Consider the following 17,221-nt stretch of genomic DNA (forward strand, 5'->3'; position numbering starts at 1 on the left):
CTAATGTCAAGCCTGAATATCCCCTGCCACAGCTTGGAACCATTCCCTCTATTTCTATCACTGTCTACATGAGAGAAAAGGCTGACCCCAAGCTCACTACAACCTCCCTTCAGGAAGTTATAGAGAGCAGAACTCTACTTTTGTAACAGCTGTGCTACTGTTTTACAGTAATATGCTGTACTACTCTGATATGCTGGGCTACCATATCTGTTCTGTTATCATCAATTCAAGAGGAAGTGACATAAAATCAAATACCTAAAAATAGCACTACAAAATGAGAATCTGTCCCTATTCAGCTTATGAAGAGGAGGCTGAGATAAGATCTTGCATAGCAACTCATACATATGGAGGAAAAAAGATCTTAAATGTGTAGTTCTGGCTTTTAGGGAAGAAAGCAACAATGCAAATGCTTACTAATTCGGTCTTACATAACATAAGATAACCAGATCCAATGAGGAGAAGTCAGGCAAAATCACCTTGACATAAGATGCAGTTTTTGATTAGGGAGGATGATAAATTAGTACTGATTTTGGAGGGAGGTGCAGTCACTATAATTGGAAGGTGACGTTAGTTGCCTTCCTAAAGATAGGATTTGATCTACCTTCTGAGAGCTCGAAGGTTGCATATGCAGGTGCGTAAGTAAGCCTAGGTGGTTGTGCTCCTTCTTGCTTCAGATCTTGTGACTCCAAACACAGCTCTTCTCTTTACTTTCAACCAAGCATCCACAGGGAAAGGAAGGATCAATAATCTTTCCTGCACAGTTCTACAGAGCCAGCAGCTCTGCAGTAAATGACTGCAATCTATTCCCAAGTCTCCCATTTTCTTCAAGGTTGCCACTAACAGCTCATTTAAATAATAAGAGTAAACTGGCTTTTCTTCTGTCTTAGTCAAAAGCTTAGACTTTAAATGAACCTGGGTGCTGGACAACAGGTAGACTGTGAGGTGCACCAGACGAGTCCTGTCAGTTGGCTGAAGACTAACAATTACTCAAAATTCAATTGAACACCAAATCTGAGATGATTAACAAAACAGTTCTGGAATGAAAAAGAATTCCATTCTAGAAGGACCCATGATGCTTTTTTTCTTTTTCTTTTTCTTTTTTTTTTTTTTTTTTTTTTTTTCCCCCCATGGTTTAATAAAAGAGAAACAGATCATTTCTGTTGTAGTAGATTTCCTTCACTGTTGACTGACGCCCCAGCCTTCTATGTTCTCCCTGTGTTACAAAAGGGTTTAGCTGCCTTAGAGGATTTCAGTCTAATTAAAGTCATCGTGTTCAGTACAGGAATGTGTGGGTGACACTTACATATCTTTAATACATAAGAAGTCAGTCTTAAGTAATTTAACAGTCAGCTTTGGCCTCTGGCGATGACACACTCCACAGAAAGATGAAATCACCACTTCTCTTAATGATTTTTCTCATGAATATAGTATCAAATCCATCTGTCAGATGTCATTTGTTACCCCAAAGCTGTTGGCTTACTGAGAGCCTTTTGGACCCTTCTTAGCTCCAGCCTGACCCAGTCTCTGCTGGGATGTGTGTGCTCTCCCGTTGAGGATGGGCAGCTCACCTCTGCCTGCCCTGGTTTCTCTCTCTGTTCCCTTAGGCAGTCTATGGATCTGTCAGCCAGTAGCAGGGAGATGGTGCACCAAGTCAAATGCAACCTTTGCAACAACTGGAAGCAACACATGGGACATGGCCTAGATCATCCTCTGGAGCCTCTACCCATAGGACGAAGGGTAAGGCTCCAGCAGAAGGGTGCCACATCTTATTGGACAAAGGCACGAGGAGCCCAGCAGCTACTGGAGTCCAAGCTCATAGCTCCAAGATAAGTTGCTCCCAGAAGCCAGAAATGCATTCATGAAGTAAAGATACAAATAGAAGGTGAAAGCAGACAGTGGGACATTCTCACTCAAGGAATAGAAATCACAGCCTTTAGCACATCTATACCAGAAAATACTCTGTAATGGGGTCTGCTTTACCACTCCTCTCCAGACCTTAAATTCACTGCTTTCAGTACCTGCTGTACCTGAATGATCCATACCATATCCTTGGGGCATTCCTTCTTATCCCTTTTTCCACCACTTGGTTTTGGTGACACCTTCAAAATCTGGTTCCAAGCTCTCATTAAAATCATCTTGGAATAGACTTTGTCAGCAGTGAAAAAAAGATATTTTGGGGTAAAAAAATGTCCATATACAGTTACATGAGAATCTCAAAACTCTACTCTTTCTCAGACTCCAATGAGCTAGGCAGGGTATAAACACAGAATGAAATATTGCCATGTCACAGAGACTTACAGTTCTTTGAGAAAGAGTTTTTAAAAAGCCCCGAAGTCTGCAGGAGGATGTTTTACATTCTCTTTATGCTTTGCAGACAGACCAAAGAAAACGGGAGGAATGGTCAATGAGATTGGTCCCCTGATTCTTTGAAAGTCCGCTGATCATTTCTTTGTATCCTGAAGAACCAAACATGTACTGTCAGACATGTAGTATCACATGTGAAGTGGCATTAAATTGTTGTACACTGGGAGTTTTAAGTTACAAGGTTAATTTTATAATACATCCAGTGAAGGGGGGTCTGTGCAAACAGAATCCAGAGTGTATAACTAAGGTGCCAAAATCAGCTGAAATTTTAGATATTTGGACCTGGCAGGGAAAAAAACCCAAAACACCTACATTTCCTTTAATGTTAATGGAGAGAGGTAAGCATCCGTGAAGATACTGAAAGGGAGATGCAGCCTCACTAAACTTATCTTTCTTCATTAACTGCATAGAGACTTTATGAAATACTAGATGATTTCATTTATTCAGAACCCATTCCATGTAGTCTGCTTTGAAGATATAGACCTAATAAAGCATGACCAGCTCTTTTTAAAAAACAAAATGATAACCGTGGTGTCCCAATTTCCCAACATGTAGATATTAACATAGTGATGAGAACGCTTGCTGCAGATTGGAACTGTTGATTGTGGGCTCTCATGAACACAGGGAAACTTGTCTCCATCTTTTCCAGGAAAATCTCCCAGAAAACTGGTTCTGGTGTACTAAGGGAGAAAATTCCCACCTTTTATTTCTGAGGTGAAGAGGCTTGGCCATCAGATGAAAAAAGGACAGGTGTGGGGATTCTTACATTAGAGCTATAGTCAAGATATGTTTTTGTTTGTTTGTTCGTTTGTTTGTTTTTTAATGTGAATTCTGTCATTTTGATACACTTTCCCTCTTCTTCTTCTTCTTCTTATTTTTTCCCCTGGAAATAATTCAAATTGAATTGAGACTTCTTCCTCTCTAAGTTGCAAGATATAGCTGAAAAGCTACAATCCTCCAGTCAGCCATGTAAAAAAGCTGTCAATATATGTGAATTGGTTATGACACCAGGGTGGAGGAGAGTGCAATATGTGTCATATAGTGAAAGCTTTAACGTAACTCCTGAGATTTAACTATTGGCAGAGATAGCTAACTCACCCTCAGGGGACAACTGAACTGCACTTTGCAGTGATTTGCCATCCTCAGGTTTATCAGTTTGCTTTCTCCAGGTCTTGCCAACTATTTGGAATGTAAGCACTTATCTACCATACTGGTATAAGGCTTTTGTGAGCAGCATTCACCACAGTAACTCCAGAAAGAAAATGAGGAAGCAAAGACTCAGAACAAAAAGCTGTTTCTGAAAGGAAGAAGCGTACAACTATTATTTTGAGACTTTAGAAGGCTCTTTTCTGCCTTCCTTCTCCTCTTGTCATTAATAAATAAATAACCAAATAAATAAATAGGTCATAAAAGCCATTCTGTGTGAATTTGTTGGGTTTGTGTGAACAGGCTCCATAGGAACTTATGGGCATGCACATAGATGGAGGACTTACTGTAAACAGCCAGTGGCTGTGTGTGAGTGTGCAACCATGGCATTTGACGGATAATTACCTGCAACTAATTATAACAGTCTCTCCTCATTAACCACAACAACTTGGGTAATAAAAGGCGTTCTACCAAGTACTGACTGTAGTCTGTGTCTCCCCCAATCTGACAGTCAGTGTGACAAGAGAAAGGAAGTCTTCATAATTTTCAATATATTTTTTTCTGTATAAACCATGTTTTCCTTTTTCAAGACCATAAAATTTTGTTCTCGACCTTTTATTTCTTAGTATTTCTTTACTGGTAGTTTGTGATAGTAGTTCTAAATTATTAGTATCTCTTTTATTATTCTTATCTCTTTTATTGTTGTTATTATTTTACCTTACTGGTAATACCGTACATAGACGTGGAGAAGAGAATACAACTTATCAAAGCACTGAATGCTCTTATTTTGATTATCAGGGGAAAACAATAAAATATGAATTAAAATTCATCAAAGAATGTGTCTGAAGAAGAACCAGTACTTTTCAGTTCGCTTGGTTAAGAAATAAATGCGGTACCAGCTTGAGCACACCACAGTAAGAACAAATCAATAAAACTGTGTAACTACTGCATGTTCAGCATAGAGTTGTGTAGCAAACGGACTGTAAAAGCAACAGTCTTCATTTCTCCAGGTTTACAGACACTTTCTGCCTAGAAATAAGCTCAGGTTAGTCTATTAGGAAGCAAGCAAGTAGTGAGATCACCTTAGAGGCTTTTCATAAAACTGAGGCTTACATCAGCAATCTGAAGTATAAATCCACATTGCTTAGTGCTGATCTTGTCTTCCTCTATCTACGGTTAGAGTTTGTCTGTATATGGGAATTTAACTACAAGATAAAATAGTCCTTTATATAAATATCTTATGAGTCAGTCCCAACTGTAACTCCAAAGTGGTGAAGTCGTTAAGTAAATGCTGTTAAAAGAAATGTAAAATGAGCTATGACTTCTTCACAAGAAAATGCTTTCATAGCACTTAATATAAGAAAAAAAAAAAGTTCCATAAAAAGGCAGCATTGGATTCTGTGTCATGCTCTACAAATGACTATTTGAAAACTAATATGGTTAAAATAAGATAGAGATATGAATCAACATGTCTGATATAGTTACCATGATGGGTTTACACCAGCCACACTGGGGCATGTTATGATACTTCTATAGATCAAATCTTACAGTCCTTTCATAAGATAAATGGATCTTTTACGAATATGAAAAGTGATGTACCCTGTGCATAATGTGTTCCTGTCCATAGATAAATCTTTGTACTATTAGTTCACCAAACCCAGACTGTTACTCTATTATTAAAATTGGATAATTTCAGTTGGATTGATGTTTACAATGCTGATAACTTTGATTTCTAGTTCTCACAATTTATATATATATATAATATATATAATTATAAATCACACCAGAATTCAAAGTTTCATTTTCAATCTGTGGTATTTCCTGGAAATATAATCTATGTATTATTTAATTTTGTTACAGAATAGTTAATTTCTGTGCAGCTTCCTCCAAATTGGATTGCCTGGGGAGCAAGCCAATTTTATCAGCAATTAAAAAGGTCATTCTTTTATCTTTTAAAATATACTGAGTAACATTTTTATGGGCCATATGTTAAAATACAGCCATGTTCAGATAAGTGATCATCATGTACAACTGGTTTCGTGGGATTCTAATTTTTATTGTTCCTCAATGGTTTTATTTCACATCTGTCACTTTATAACCATATTGTGATTGCCAGCAGAGCAAATGTAAGTGCTGGAGGATAGGCTAAGCACCATCAGCAACAATTTTTCTTTTGGTTTCATTGACTTCTGTAGATGTTTCTGTTTCTGGATGTTTAATTATCTCATAAACTACCAGTAGCCCAAAATGTAGAGCACATCTTATTCCTGCGTGGTTGTATCTACCCCCCCTCCACCTCCCCCTAACAACAGCACAAAGCGTGTAAGTAGGCATATTGAATCAACAGGTTCTACACTACTCTGGACTAACATCGTGGCTGATGAAGGTCTTAGTGTTGTCAATCTGGAAGCAGTCGAAGCTCATGCAAACTGCAGTGCAGTCAGGCAATCAGCTGTCTTTGACGCAAGTTACATCTGGAGGCAAGTACTTCTATCACACACATGACACTGGCCATCTTTCTGCACAGTACTGCCTGTATTCTCTGAAACTCCACATTTGGAAAATATGACAGTTCCCAGAACTGTTCAGCCTGAGGGAAATGATTTCCAATGAATTTCTTTGCATGTGAAATGAGTATCCCTTTGGTTGGTGTCATGCCCTAGTCTAAGAGATGAGAAATGAGAATTCAATACTCATGTTTCTTCTGGGATGAAAGCCTAGACCTTGCAAATACAGCTGCTTAAATTTAAAGCATGTGGACTGTGAAGGAAGTTGCAGAGCTCAGCTAGATGACAGTAGGAGAGTGGTATTTACTAAGACTAGTTAATTTGTAAATACTCTCAGAGTGTTCAGAAAATGTGTAAGTCCACACATCAGCTGGTGAGCTGTAATGTCTTTCTGACTTGAATCCCTGCAGATGCTAGAGGAAGGACTATTCATCTAAGAAGGCTGCATCTTGTCTCAGAAACATGCAGTAAGCCCTTGTTATAGTCTGAGAAAGAAGCAGGAGCAGAAGGTATGTTGACAATGTGGAGAAGACACTTCTCTAGTGGATGTAAGGAGTTAACTTTTTCTACCTATCCAAAATACTTACAGGGAACAGACAATAACTGCTGAGATACCATGGAAAATGAGCAAAATAAACCACTTACTTCATTTGAGAAGAGGCATTTTACTGTTTACTACTAAAGTCAAACAACTGAGTGCAGGGTTGTAAGAAGGGTGTCAGATGGTAATGCTATATACATAAATACACCAAAACACAGAAACATAGAATGGTATGGTTGGAAGACACCTTAAAGACTATGGGCAGAGACAGATTCCACTAGACCACGTTGCCCATGGCCCCATCCAGTCTGGCTTTGAGCACTTCCAGGGATGATGCATACACCGGTATACTGGGAAGCCCATGCCAGTGCTTCATTATGTCCATAATAAAGAATTTATTCACATTATTTAATCTAAGTCTACCCTCTTTCAATTTTAAGACATTACCCCTTGTTCTATCACTGCACTTCCTTATAAAAAGCCCCTCCCCGTCTTTTCTTTAGGCCTTGTTAAGTACTGAAAGGCTGTAATGAGATCTCCTCTCCAGGCTGAGCAAAATTCCATACAAAATACTACAGTCTTCTCTTTGCCTAGGGTGTTTCAAACCCTCTTCACAAGGCATCTATGCACTCTAATTTCATGCAGCAACTAAGATAGGGCAGTTAAGAATTGCAGCATCATATCTAATAGCTTTTCCCAATTTGCCTCATTCTGCTTGAAGCTAAGGATGAAGAGAAGCAAAGAACAGACATAGGCAGATGCATATGGGTACTTAAAGCTGTGCATTAAGTGTCCCTGAGATCTCATTCATACTTCCAGGCATCCGAAGGGGAACTTTCAGATGTGTATAGGGTGAAGAAATACATAGCAGCAGAGAATGGAGAAGTAATAAAAAAATTAAATTAGATGAAATTAGTTTAAATAATAAGAATATAGAGGAGATGATCTCAGAGGCAGGTGCCCTTTTGGGAAAGTAGCTTTATTAGATTTTGATTTAATTTATTAAGGCTAGTTTGACAGTGTCCTTTTTTAAATAATGTGTGGAACATTATCTTCTATTCCTGTTGATGGACAATGACAAAAAGCAGTGCATCCGGGTCTGAGTGTGGTGTGAGGGTGGAACTGCAAGTTTTGTTCTGGTTTTCATCTTCTTTCCGTATTTCAGCCCTAGTTGGCTGCTGATGCCTGCTAAATGTTCTTACTGCAGAAAAGCTCTAAAGCCTTCCAAATTTACAGTACCTTGTAGCAGCTAACTGTGAAATAACCTCAATAACATAACAAATACTTAGGTTTGGTACCTAAATGGTCACAAAAGTTATTATGAAATCAGTTTTTGCTACCTGTTTTAGTTGGAGGTTTACAGATGCTTCCTGTTGTCTAATATGTCTTTTAGCTCTCTTTTGATTGTGACATCAGAGAGTTTTTTTCTCTGTGCTCAGACCAGAGATAAACAAAGCATTCAAGTTATCAAACCGTTTTTCTTGTTCTTGCTTCATGTTGTTTGCAAACTATGTTATAACAAGGAAGAGATGGTAGCCCTATATTTCAAAACGTGCACATTCAGAAGCAGGTACATTCAGAGACAGCAACACATCTGTGCCAGCTCCAGGCACTCCTTGCTGGCATGGCATTCTGCAGCAGAAGCTTGTGTGCTTTTTCTTCTCAGTTCTATCAGTTTTAATGTTATTTTCCTGTATAAGCAAAGCTCTCTGCATTGCTCTTGTGATCCCATGGGAGTCTGTGAATGATTTGAAAAGAGGAAAGCATAGACCAGAATCGAAAACTATTGAATCAGCCTGTGCTGTCTATTTACCTTTCTCTAGGTGAGTCTAAATCATCAGACAGACGAGTCTCAGACATCTAGATACCTACACAAGTCTCTTACTTCCTATGGGCATATTCTAAGCAGATGCTTCCCTACTATTACTGCAGAAGGCTGAAGATGAAAATGTTTCTTTCCCTCCCTTCCTTCAGGCAGCCCTAGGATAGGATTCAGAATACATTCAAAATATACTGGACCCTATGTTGTTTCTTTAGGAGTGTTACTGTTTTCTTCTTTGCCTCATTTTCCATAGTAGTTTCTTCCTTGCCAGCTGCCACTCAAGTTGGGCTCTCATTAGAACTCCACTGAAAGCCTAATAAATATTGGAAGCACGATTAATTAATATAGTCACTAATCTGTTCACTCTTTAATTACTTCTGCAAACCTTGACTTCCCATCATTCTGTGTAAAAATGAGCCTTAGCTGAAGAACTGTTGGCAGATTTTCTGCATTTCTTGTAACATCTGAACATAAAACAAGTTTGATGAGACTGATTTATTGGATTCTTGACCTTGCTTCTCTAGGTGTGACTTAGGTTGGGTAAATGGAGTTAAAATAAATAGCTTCAACTTTCTGTTTTTTTTTTTTTTTAATGCTTTGTTACTTCCTCTCTTTAATGAAAACTGCCCTTGAGAATTCTTATTTACTTATTTATTTAAAAAATAGCATGAGAATGGCTCAAATGTCTCTGAACAGGATGATCAGGCTGTTATTCTAAGCCTATTTGTATTTCTAATGATGGTTAACAACTCCAGCAATCTGACAATTACTCCAGATCATTAAGGGTGCAAATGGGAAACAAACTTGGGCTTTGTTTTCCAAAGGCTTTCTTATTGCTTCTCTGTACTTTATTCTACACTTCCATAATACAAGCTGCAGTGTAGTCATTTGCTGTAATATAAGTGCAAGATCAAAGATGTGCAGTGGAAACGTTGTCAGTCCCTCTTGTAATGTATTATTTACAACATGCTCTCATTCATCTGTAGCATAAAAGTAGTTCACTATGCATTTTAATTTATTAAATACAAAATTGTTACTTGTAAGGCCTATACTCGGAGTACAAAGTAAAGCTTTTAACCAAAATACGTTCGTTGATCTCAGCACAGACTCTGGGCAGTACAAGTGGCTACTCTTAATTCAACATGCTCATCTAGCTGTAGAGGTGGAGTGTTACCCAGATCAGACCTGAAATTACCCTTTGGGTGGAGAACAAAGATGAAAAAATTTGTGGACAGCTCACGGTGAATATTTTTCATTTTGAGAATGAATAAGAGGGGAAAAAAAAGAGAGAAAAGAAAAAAAATAATTAGAGAGGTATTCTACATAGTTCAGTACAACCATCTCCTAGACACGGACATAAAGCAAAAGACCCAAGGAAAGAAGTTATATGTAGAATTTAGCAACATCAATCCCAAGGCAAGAGTTCATTTATTTTATCTTTGCTGCCTTCACTGTAGTTACTAATATTTTATTGGTATAACAACAACAAACATCTATTTCAGATCTTTGTTTTTCTGAAAGTATTTCCAAAAAAGGACTTGAGGCATAATTCTTATTAGTAGATGTCTTGCCACTTCATTCTTGTTATGTACAAGATATTAGAGTGAATGCAACTGTAAATTTTGTCCAGATTAAAACCTTTTACACTGACAAGTAATAAAGCTTTAGTGTAAAGGGATGTAGCAAACACCTTTGGAAAAGTCACACTTACCATTGCTCTGCAGCCATACACTCTACATGTGAGCAAAGATACCTACTGATAAATCTGAGGTTTTGACTTATCAAATCATTTTCAACTCTTTTTATAAATGACAGCATAAGGGAAAGGCAAAGAAGAACATGGGGTATACATGGTACAAACATCTAGCTTCAGTAATGACAGTACTGAGAAAAGATCTGGCAGTACCAGAAGAGTCAAGAGGGGCCATCACTGATATCAATCAGCAGAACAGCCCATCAGAACCTAGAAGAGAGAACTAAAAACAAAACAAAACAAACAAACGAAACTGGAGGGACATAGGTTAATAATTGTGGAGCTTTTCACTAGCTTTGATTCTATGAGTCTATGATTCTAGCTAAGGTGTTGTTTTCTTTCCTCACTGAAGAAACTCTGGACAAAATTCTCATGCTGGGTATTTAAATGAATTTTGTTGCACAACAAGCTGAATAAATGTCCCAGTTTTCGTATCTGATGTACTGTTTCAGCTTTTCTTGTCTCCAGAATGTATGAATTGTCAGCACTGCAGAAGATTAAGCTGTTTACGTAGTTATTCTTCATAGCAGAAAGTTAAACCAATGTAGCTTGTGTGTGCAGAAAGCAGCGTGTCTACACGCTGGGTATTTTTTATCAATAGGTGTCTGACCTGCCCCATACTTTATTCACTTTAATGCCAGTATGGTAATTTTGGAAAGTAAGTGAGCTAGTTCTCACATTCTGCTTACTGGCATATCACACATACATAGTAAAGTATTTGATTCAGCTTGCAGATTAAAGCTCTTAGATGTAATCTCTATCATGGGGAGCAATGCAGTAATGTTAATGGAGCCAAGAGCATTATTCATCTCACTTGATGAAAAGTTGTCTGTTTTAAGGTGAGCAGAAAGACTAGAGTCTACTCTTCTTTAGAGTCCTCTGACCATGCTGAGGAAATCTCTACTGACTAGTGGGAACTGAAAAACCTATCTCACATGTAGACTATGTACAGATACATGCAGATATGTTACACATGACTCAATGGTCTTGTCTCAGTGGTACAACATCACTGCACACCAAGGTTTCCAGGCTAGATTGGAGTGGGTTCTTTCTTGGGTGAGCCAAAACCTATGGTCAGGAAAAGAAAAAAAAAAAAAAAGAAAAGAAACACATTTGCTCTTCTTGATCACTGCTACTGTGAAAATGATTAATGGTAATGAAATCTGGCAAGCAGAGAGCTCTCAATGGAAAAAAAAACCAAAAACACATACGCATACAAAACCAAACAGCTCTTGGCACTGTCTTTTCTTACTAAGCTCTTTAATTTCTTTAGCTGCATTTTGTCTTATTTACCTGAGCTACTCACTGACTGTTCTCTTACAGCGTATGACATGCACGTAGCAACAGAGAAAACCTTCAGTCATTGATCTTATCATAATGATCTTGGGTCAAGTCCTCAGAGCATTACTTTCAGTTGGAAATGCTTAAATATTCTTAATGCTTGAGACATGAACGTCTGACACGAAAAGAGTGGCAATGAACAGTGTCAAGAAGTTCTTCCAGCAAGCAATCCAGGGGATAGTTCTTTTGCCTTTTGTTCGAAAACTCATAAAGAGACATTCATAGAAATTTCTCATTATTCATTATGCTGTTGCCAGGAAGGACAATGTTAGAGACTGTACTGGAAGGACAAAAAGAACTCCTTTTTTCTTTACAGTAATAGTTTTTACACAGTATTCACAGTTTGTACTCTCCCTTTCCTGAAAGAGGGATCTTCACCAGATCTTCCAATCTACATTTGTAGATGTACCCTGCTGCAGAAGGGATCAGTCTTGTTTATGACCTGAGAAACAAGAGCAAATAAGAGTATACAGTTTGCCTTAAGATAGCTTGCTGAGTTGTATGAACTTACTATGAAGATAAGCTTGAAAAATAATTTATTCTAAGGGAAAACATATGTAATTATTAATGTTTTGAATGATTTGGATTCTCTTTCTTAGAAGACTCCAATTTCCTCCTGTGGATTTTTGCTTCAGAGAATGTGTATTAATATGAAAATTCTGCAGATAAGAACACTTCAGCCCACTGCGTCCAGTAGATACGTGTCTGCAAATTCCCCTGCTTTGTTTTGATGGCAAGCAGATTTCTGCTGCTCTTTGGTGATCTGTCCTAATGCTCTCAGTGCTGCACATTTCACTGCTGTTTAAGTAGCTTGGCAGCCTACTGCACCACCTTTCATGCCCACCGCTTTAATTGGTGCAGCTGCTGCCTTTCGGTACTCTGCTAGATGGCACTAAGACAAATATAAACAGTCTGCAAACATGTGTTCAGTCTTGTCACCACCGTACTTCTCTTTATCTTGTCAGGAATGGAGTCTGCTTTCTGTATCAATTACAGTCTCATTTAGATCAACATACATTTTATGCCTCCTTGTTGGATAGTAGCATGAAGTATAAGGTATCATGTTTTATTTATGCTTTCATCAGTGTTTGCCGGTTTTCTATTCCAAGGATCTTCCAGATACTTTGTTACTCCTATTGCTCAGACCAGTGACAAAACACTACAGTATCTTCCTTAGCTAATGGTTTGATTTCTCTACATCTTTCAAATACAATAAACAGAGACACAAGCAAAAATGCTTTTCAGAATCTTCACTGAGTCTGAATTATTTTGTTCCATTGAAACCACTTGGAGCATTTTCCTGTCCTTCACTGACACCATTTTTAATATAGCCACAGAGCTGCAACACAAATGTTTTGCCCTTTCAGAACTATAAAAGTTTCACTACTGAAAGTCTTCGTAGCAGTTACACATATCTGAAATTAAATCAAGCAACTACAGACATCAAACCATTGAATCACCTAAACATCTTAAATAAGCTTTTATTTTTTTAATGTTTCCTCTGTCCTACAACCTGCCATATTTGCTGAGATTCAGAGTTAATTGCTCCATCAGTGCTGTTGGCCTCAAGTTCTGAAGATACTTCTTGCAGTGCTTTTGTTTTACCTTGCCTGTAATGGCCTTGCCTCTTCAATGTTTTTGTATTTCTGAAATTACTACCTTCTGTCCTATGGTAGTTTATGGTTTCTGTTACTGAGGGGAAATGAGAGAGGCACAGTCTGTATGTGAAAGCAATGCTGGGACCGGCTCTGTTTAAAGATGAATACAAGAGTCTTCTGCTCAAGTATCCATGGTTGCACTCTGTTTGTACGTCAGTGATCTCAGATTTGCTATGGATTATGGTCTCAGCAGTGACTGGCTCTTGTACATCCACAGAGAAAAGCGCTACAGTTTTATCCTTGCAGTTCAGTAAGGGACGTTGCCCAGTGACCAGTCATAGCTGGAGTGCTTTATAGCTGCTCGTTCATTGCAGAGCAACTCTCCAAAGTTCACCTGAGCAGAGCAGGGCTTTGTGTTGAAGATGGCTGAAGCCAGCACTGGTGGCGGCTGCAAACACAAAAGCTCCATCTGTAAATCTCTCACCTGTCACTACTCTCTAACCCCTGCCAATTGCCTGCAAGGCAGTAGCTGACATCTGATTGCCACAGGTTAGACAGAGGAAAGTACGGCCAGAATAGACTGCTCTGGCATTCCTGCCATGAGTCTGATGGAGGGAGGTTTAATAGGCTTTCTGAAGACAAATCCTGCATACAAACCTAAACCTACACAAGATCCTCCTGCATTGTATGTCTTTCCATTTACCGGACTCTGCACTGCCAGATCATCTGTATTTAGCTTCTGTCTTGGAGAAGGGTGTCAACGGTTTACAGGCTGGTTCAGCCCAATTCCATGACTAGTGGGGTTTCCTCAAATCCATTCTTCTGGAAAAGGGAAACAGGGGACCCCAAAGTAATTAAAAACAGTGGCAACGATCTGAGGAGAAACAAACTAATTTACTAAATATGGTATCGGAACGCAAGATAACACACTATAACACAATATAATTAGAAATGAAGCTAATAAATCAAATATAATGAGAGAGCATCTGAAAGCTGCATTACTAAAGTGATGCACGCAGTCAGGATGGGCAGCAGTGAATGGAGGCGAAGGAGTAGAGAAACAAAGAGAAGAGCCTGATCAGGTGATCTTGCCAGGAGTTATATCTCCTCTTTGACTGCAAAGCCCCCATTGGAATGTAGCTCTCTTCCAGACAGGTACCTGGAACTGGAGCATTAGGACTTTAATTTACAATGCGCTAAATGATGTTATGATGTGTGGAATACCAGTAACCAAAAATCATAAAACTACGACAAAGGGTGAGGTGATTCACATCCTGATGGACCAGTGCATGTTCACATTCACTGGACCTCACTTTTGATGGGGAAACTGTTCACAGTTAAGGCATGCAGGAGCCTTTATGTTCTTTTACAAATATTTCTCATGTCTTTTGAAGGTGGAAGAATGAATATGTGTGTAATATGTGACAAAACCTGAACCGCATCAATCTGGCAGTTTCTTCCAAGCTAGGTTTTTTACTGCTTCTTGAAAATCCAGAGTTAATCCAGGCACGGTTTTTGATTGAGTTTTACAGGACCTAGCATGCCAAAGTCTTGATCCATGACTAAAACTCTCTGGCATTACTAGAGTAATAATAACAAATTGGTCAGTAAAGCAATCGTGGCACTTCCCTGTAAAGCATTTAATTGTAATTCCAGTCCAAAACAGGATAACAGATTAGGGTTTCTGATCTGGTACTCTGAGCGTCAGGCCGTTTTATGCAGCACAAAGCCTGGACCACGCTCACAACCCAGTTACTCTCTCATGAAATCTTACTATGCTGGATGAAGTCAGCAGGATTTCTCCCACTATTACTCCTTCTTAATATTATGAGTTGTTTAGGCCCCTCCTGAGCAGTAGGTACAAAGGTTCTTTTTCTCCCGTTCAGTCAGTTCCTTCCTTCCTACGCATTAAATGCTATTGTGAGATACCAAGCTGGTAGGATAGAAACAGATGATGAAGGACACCACTCATGTATATGAAAATATCCTCTTAACTAAGCAACCTAAAACACTCCCAGGAACTCAACATATGTTCACCCTTACTCATGCAACAAAACCAGGCACCACCACTACAAGACACCAGCACAGCACCAGTTGAGGACACTATTCACATGAGTTGACTCAGGAATAGTCTGCCGCTCTTTCAGCACCTTGGAACAGAGAAAGGTAAATGGTGATATTTGGTAATCTCATTTTGTACATAAGCATGTCATGTCATTTTGTACAAAAAGCTAAATCATGTTCTAGATGTCCATGGACTCTAATGGTCTACAAATATCTAGCTCATAGGTAAATACCTAGATACCTTATTCTACAGGCTCAAGTTCCTTAAATGATCACTTGTGTGACAGTTTTTTCTAGACTATGTGAAAATGATTCAGGATCTGCAGTTCTGAAGATAAAGGCATTTGCAGCTGATGTGCAAAGAGCTAATTTTGACTAACATTGTTGGAGTTAACATACACACTAACTTTGGATTGAGGTGGTTAGTCCATCTTCAAGTCTTACTAATATATAAGCTGTATATATTGTAGGTGTGCTTTGGCACCTTGAAAAAAACTCTCTTTTCAAAAGGGCTTCAGAATCAAGACTGCACTTGATTTCCCTTGCATAAAGCAGAGCTCTCTGAAGCCACCATGCCGTGAAGATGGGTTACCTGGCATTTGGTTCCTCCATCACTGTTACTGTTGAATCCCTAGGTAAGAACTTTTCTCTCATCCAGAAGATGGAGACTCTTGGTTGTATACGTAAAAGCAAGATGTCTTTCATTCTGTCATGTTTTGTTTTTGTTTTTGTCTCTCCTTAACCTGCAACAGTCTATATCAGTCAGAGCTCACCTTGTTACAGCCTGATTGATCGGAATATTTCATTCCTTCTTTCTCCCTTTCCCCCAGGAGGAAATGCGAAGCCATTGGAAAAAGAACTGAGCAAATATCCCATGTTAATTTTATCTTCTTTTGATGTGAAAGGACTACATAGATTATATTTTCTTCCTCAGGTCTGACCATCTTTTATGCATAGATCTCTTTTCATGTAAAGTCTGTTATTTAGTGGTCCTTAAGGCAGATAAGAATCCTAGAGGGAATATTTCGATGTTTCTTTCTCTCTTCCTGTTCCTTTATTCTTTTTTTTTTCTTCTCTCTTTTTTCTTCTCTCCTTTTTCCCCCCTTTTTTTTTCTTTTTTGGATCACTTGCACATTGTGCACAGTAACGTATTACATTTATTTTTGCTCATGTATCTCCCATCTCCCCGCTGTGATGAAATGCTTACACCCAGTTCAGTGTCAGTTAATGATAGGCCATTTATAAATTAATTAAAGTGTTGAAAAGGATAATTTAAGCTTAGGTTAAATAGGTCTGAGTATGTTTTAGACTTTTTAAGAATATTTCCCATATTTAACCTGAGAACAAAAACTCCCCCCCCCCCCCTTTTTTTTTTTTTTGTCATATTAGGTCAACTGTTCTTTCAAGAGGCTGATCTTTCTGTGACTTTCACTTTGCATAAAGAGGAAATCAGAACAAATTTTCTCTCCTGCTCAGGCATTTCACTGCAGACTTGTTGTGTTTCAGGGACATCCCTGCAGGCACTAAGTTACCAGGCACACAAGATGAAGGATGTTTTCCTCAGGAGAGACACAGAGTTTCTGTTTCTGTTCTAACTCCAGTAAGCCTTAAATAACATATCATCTCCAGAACCAGACCCCTTTGGCTCTACAGCCACAGCTTCTGACATCTGAATGATAGTGAGACGCTGAGGCGAAGTTCTACTTTCATTTAGAAGTAGAAAGTTACATACTGGCCTGAGGGAGGTTTATAAAGCAATTACTGGGGTGGAAGGCTTGTCAATGACTTATTGTTTTCTACAGATCACAGGCTGTTCCCAGAAACATAACGTTGGCTCTTGTGGTCATTGAAAGACAGACGGGGATCTCTGATATTTTGGGAAGGCTCTAGATCAATTTTATGCTTGTAGGGGGGCAGTGACATATGAGCTCCCATGAAAAGCACCAGGGCTGCTGCACACTCCCAGCCAGCTGGCTGCAAGGTGGCCAAGCCAGCTTGACTTCCCAGCAGCCTGTGTAACATTGGCACACAGGGAGGGACGCTTGGTTTACGATGTTTTGCAAACTCCATGGGCCACTTCTTGCA

Source organism: Coturnix japonica, chromosome 1, assembly GCF_054131305.1.
Source record: "Coturnix japonica strain WE chromosome 1, WE-NBRP24, whole genome shotgun sequence".
Lineage (NCBI taxonomy): Eukaryota > Metazoa > Chordata > Aves > Galliformes > Phasianidae > Coturnix > Coturnix japonica.